Source organism: Myodes glareolus, chromosome 12 (genome assembly GCF_982192425.1).
Source record: "Myodes glareolus chromosome 12, mMyoGla1.1, whole genome shotgun sequence".
In the NCBI taxonomy this organism is placed as follows: Eukaryota; Metazoa; Chordata; class Mammalia; order Rodentia; family Cricetidae; genus Myodes; species Myodes glareolus.
Genome location: NC_142037.1, coordinates 9,329,375 through 9,335,558, shown reverse-complemented (window position 1 = coordinate 9,335,558; position 6,184 = coordinate 9,329,375).

Below are 6,184 nucleotides of genomic sequence, written 5' to 3'. Positions count from 1 at the left end.
ACCACTTTACATGGCCTGGACAATCAACATTGATCTTTGGACTGATATAATTCTTTTTATTCTGAAAGGAAAAGGATCACATAGTAGCTAGGCCTAGAATTTTTCAGTCCTAAACATGTCATATTTAAACAGCACTGTCTAATGGTCTTTCTACTTGAATGAATAGGACATTCTCCTACAGTTCAGAAAAATCATTTTGTAAATAGCAACAGGATATTAATATTATGTCCAAGAGTATATGAGCAATACAATTGTTAATGATGATGAGTTACTGATCAACTACATCATTTTAATGATAGCCATAATAAAGCCTTGCCATCTAGGAAGCTGAACAAGGTCATGAGGATAGCTGAGTTCTCATGTCCAGGAAACAATTGAACATGAACACATGCAGGATAGAGCCTCTCATGCTAGAGCAGCATTTCCTGACGTGTGCCTGAGAACCCTGGCCCTGCCAGGGCTCTAGGACCAAGCAGAAACTTGTGATTCCCTTGGGACTAGAGCTGGGAACCTACATCCTGGCACTCTTTGTGAATCTGTAACAGCACACTCTGAGAAGGTTATGATCTTACCTGCAACTGAGGTATCTGCCTGTGTCATCCTGGAAAGTTCTTAACCTATTCTTTTTAGAGAACACTTTGCACAAGAAATGGGTAAATGTTGCAGAAAACTAAGCTCAAAGGTGGAATTCTCTTCTCCACAAGGGATGTTCCTAAATAAAAGTGTTGTTTCAGCCAGGTGTGGTGGTACACACATTTAAATCCCATTACTTCAGAGCTGAAGCAGGCAGATCACTGCCAGTTCAAGAAACTCCTGCTCAGAACATAGAGAGTCCAGAAGGGGAAGGGAGACTCAACTCAGGGGACACACTGAGTATCAAATGTATTGTTTTCTGGACACAATTTCTTGTTGACTGGACCAGCACAATTCTCTTAGGTACTTTTCCCTGGTTCTAGTTGGAAACCATACATGTGAGCAGAACACCACAAAAGACAGCCACTGGGCTCTACTTCCTCTCCAACCCTGGGTTCCTACCTCAGCTGGGAAACTTCAAAGTGATGCTGTAGCTTTTCTGCCAAGTCCTTTTCCTGCATGAACATTTCCTTCTGCCTCCACAGGAACTAAAGACTTTCCTCCAATCCCTTGAGCTCCAGTTCATTAGAAGACTGTGTTGTTAGTGGAGGGTCACAGACCATCATACATCTCTAGGTGTATACAAAGGATCCAAATAGCTTGCTGGTCAGCTAGGTAGACAAAACAGTAAAAGCAACCAGGAGAATGAGAAACCCTGATTCAATCTAGAGACTGATCTGAAACACAGTAGTCTCCTTTAGCCAATTGCACACATGCATGACACATCAGATCGCCTAAATACTACAACTACTGCTACTACAACTACTACTACAACTACAACCATAACTACTACTACTACAACTACTACTACTACAACTACTACAACTACTACTACTACAACTACTACTACAACTACTACAACTACTACTACAACTACTACTACTACAACTACTACAACTACTACTACAACTACTACTACTACTACTACTACAACTACTACAACAACTACAACTACTACTACTACTACTACTACTACAACAACTACTACAACTACTACTACTACAACTACTACTACAACTACTACTACTACTACAACTACTACAACTACTACTACAACTACTACTACTACTACAACTACTACAACTACTACTACAACTACTACTACTACAACTACTACTACTACTACAACTACTACTACAACTACTACAACTACTACTACTACTACTACAACTACTACTACAACAACTACAACTACTACTACAACTACTACTACTACAACTACTACAACTACTACTACAACTACTACTACTACTACAACTACTACAACTACTACTACAACTACTACTACTACAACTACTACTACTACTACAACTACTACTACAACTACTACAACTACTACTACTACTACTACAACTACTACTACAACAACTACAACTACTACAACTACTACAACTACTACTACAACTACTACTACTACTACAACTACTACTACAACTACTAATACTACAACTACTACTACTACTACTACAACTACTACTACTACTACAACTACTACTACTACTACTACTACTACAACTACTACTACTACAACTACTACTACTACAACTACTACTACTACAACTACTACTACTACCCCTACTACAACCAAACAACACCACACACACACACATGCAAACATACACACAGAGAAAGAGAGAGATGGAGGAAGGAAAGGAAGAAAAAATAAGCCATTAGAAAGAAATATTATGGCAGAAGAGGACATCTAATGTGGGATTCCCCTCTGTATGCTTTTAATATGTTTTACTGTCATTAGTTAATAAACAAGTTGTTTTCCATCAATAGCTTAACAGTGTAAAGCCAGACTTGAAGAGCTATATACAGAGAGTAGGTGGAGTCAAAAAAAGACATTTAGATGTCCCCAGAAGACAGACACACCAGAACCTTGCCAGTAAGCCACACTGCCATGACGATTCTGAGATTAATAGAAATGGGTTAATTTAAGATTTAACCAAAAATACACTTAAGCTATAGGCCAAACAGTACTGCAAATAATATAGTTTCTGTGTGACTATTTCATGTCTGCGCAGTCTGAAAATGAACAAGCAGCCTCCAACAACAGATTGGTGTGCCAATGTAGGGTTGCTTACATCCTTGTAAAACCTGATAAAGCTTGAAAATGAATTCTAGACACAAAGAAAAAGAAATAAGAATGGCTTCTTGGTAGCTGGCATTTTTTTTTTTTTGGATGGGCTGAGTTTGTTGAAGGTGAGCAGGAGCACCATGGTTCCTTTAAAAGAGGATTTCTTGATTCGGCAGTAGCAAAAAAAAAATGTGTTTTCAAAATGGAGGTTTCCTGGTGTGTGCTGTCAGCATGAACTCTGTCAATTTCAGGAGGCCAAGCACTTGAATAGGGTTTATAAGCAGCGTGCTGCAAGTTATTTGGTGGCAACATGAGCCAACCGGTTACCAGAGTTGAGCAGTGAGTGTGGCTCCTACCCGATAGTCTCAGATGCAATGAACAGACCTCTGCTGTTTGGATTAGGTGGAGCCAAAATGCAAAGCAGCCTTAGGCCTAGTCACAAAACTTTGCATTTTAAGAAGGAGTCCTGGTCAGAAAAGGATTACAGATACATAATAAAGACAAATTCAGATGAAAATGAACTCTAAAAGGGTCACAGTGTTGGATAACTACACAGAGATATTTCATTGTACCAACTGCTAAGGTAAACCAATATATATATATATATATATATATATATATATATATATATATATATACATATATATATATATATATTTTTTTTTTTAAAGATATCTTGACTTAAAAATTGGGGTATAAAGATTTATTGTCTTGGAAAAGAGATTCTTTTGTTTCCACAGAGGATGAGAACATGTGGATTCCTTACAGACTAATGGGGTTTGATGGACCAAGATCCCCCAAAAAGTTACTGTGAACACCCACCCAAAATTATTTCACCCAACAAAAAGCAGGAAGTAGTGGAGAGAAATACATCCTAACTCCCTAAATGATTGTTTATAATTGTATTTAAAGGGGGATATGCTACAGAGATGGGTACTTTGCATTGGTATAGATCTTTGGTCAATGATACAAATTTTAGGTCAGTTTGGTTATTTACATATTTATACTCTTGATTAAAGTGTGTGTTTGTGCAACTCATTTAAAAATGTAGTGTATAATTAAGAAATATAGGCTAATAACAGTCATCTACAATGATCAAGATTGTCATCATGTTAGTTAGGTTTTCTAGATATATATCACCATAGAAGCTTCATCTGTCAATGGATGGAGATAGAGACAGAGACCCACATTGGAGCACTGGACTGAACTCCCAAGGCCCAAATGAGGAGCAGAAGGAAGGAGAACATGAGCAAGGAAGTCAGGACCAGGAGGGGTGTGTACACCCACTGAGACGGTGGGGCTGATCTAATGGGAGCTCACCAAGGCCAGCTGGACTGGGACTGAAAAAGCATGGGATCAAACCGGATTCTCTGAACGTGACAGACAATGAGGGCTGACTGAGAAGCCAAGGACAATGGCACTGGGTTTTGATCCTACTGTATGTACTGGCTTTGTCGGAGCCTAGTCTGTTTGGCTGCGCACCTTCCTGGACCTGGATGGAGGGGGGAGGACCTTGGACTTCCCACAGGGAAGGGAACCCTGACTGCTCTTGGACTGAAGAAGGAGGGGGAGGGGTGGGGGAGGGGAAGGGAAATGGGAAGTAGAGAGGAGGCTGAAATTTTTTAATAATAAAAAGTCTCATAACAAGAGCAAAAAAATAAAAAAATAAAAATGCAGTGTATAATTAAGAAATATAGGCTAATAACAGTCATCTACAATGATCAAGATTGTCGTCATGTTAGTTAGGTTTTCTAGATATATAGAAATATATTTCAGTTAGCTAGGTAATCTTCAAACCTTTCAAAGACTAACAGAATATGGCACTTAAAATGTTTTAAAAACTTTAAACTTTTCATGACATATCTGCTCCTGGCAGCACCAATTTACTTTAAGAGGATGATGGACATCAAAGAGTCTCCTTATAGAGTTTGTTAATCATCAGGGCAAGAAACTGCTCTTGCTGGAACTGTGTGACTGGACTGACTTGCAGAACCCATAGAAAAATGACTACTGAAGTTGTCTAAAGAAGGTGAGACAGTCTTTCAGGGTTCCTGTGTCATGAACAAGTCTGCCAGGCATTCTGCAGGAATGTGACTGACAAATTACCAATATATGTGGAACTGTTTTTGAAATTTCTTGCTTTATGGAAAAGTCTGCCAGATACTATGTGCCTGGGGGCTGGAAATGGGAAGCCTCATAGTTACAGAAGAAATTTGAGTGACTGTCCAGGCAGCGAGATGTCTCTGTCAATTCAGGAATTTTAGAAGTTGCTTACAATGCACTTCCTGTTTACTTACATAATATATCCTTCTGGAATCTTTGATGTCTTTGAAGGAGTTGAAGAATAGGTAGTTACAATTATAGTGTTATTTAGTTTAGATAAAAGATAAAGTAGATGTAAATATTGTAGCTATGATTGTTGCCTGATAACTGTGTTGTTGTATGCAATCTCGTTTGGTTAAAATTAAAACCTTTCTTTTTAATTATACAGAAATGGGGACATAATGTGGGACTCCCCTCTGTATGCTGTTAATCTGTTTTGTTGCCATTGGTTAATAAAAAAGCTGTTTTCACTCCATGGCTTAACAGAGTAAAGTCCGACTGAAAGAGATAGAGAGAGAGTGAGCAGAGACAGAGAAAAGTTATGTAGCCCCCCCCACAGGAGACAGAGGCACTGACACCTTGCCGGTAAGCCACAGCCATGTTGTGATACACAGATTAATATACATAAATTTTATATCTTAAATATAAATATAAATAAATTTATATCTTAAATTTAAGATATAAAAGTTTGTCAGAAATATACTTAAGCTATTGGCCAAACAGTATTGCAAATAATATAGTTTCTGTGTGGTTATTTTGAGCCAGGGAAGTTGGGAAATGAACAAGCAGCCTCCATCAACACACATCAGTTCATACTAACCACACCAGACCTTTCAGAAAAGTCTCACAACTCACACATAATTCCCTGGGAAGAAATACTATTGTGAAAAATATGATATTCTTGACCAGACTATGTTGAGCTAGTTAGAAAATTCTTCTGCTGAGGCCCAAGCCTCACACCATCCACCACCAGCTTGTCAAAAGCCCACAGTGGATCATCCAATAACCCCAGACTATATATAGCTGGATGGGGGAACTGTCCAGCACCACTCACAGAAAAAAGGCTGTCAAACTGCTACTCTGGCTTCTATTACTGTAAACCAAGAGTTGGGCAATGGGAAGAGAAGATATTAGGATGCAGGAAGAAAGGAGAGGGTAGCATGTCAAACACATCCATGACTGTGAGAAACACTCATTTGGCACATGCATGGGGATCTCCTCCTTGCAAACTGCTTCCCACCTGTGATCTCACAAGAGTCCTGCTGAGCGAATGAGCCCCAGGACCAGGAACTCACTTACTCAAAGCTCTGAACACAGAATGCTACCTATAATAATAACATGTAGGTGTATGATATGTTATTGACCCTT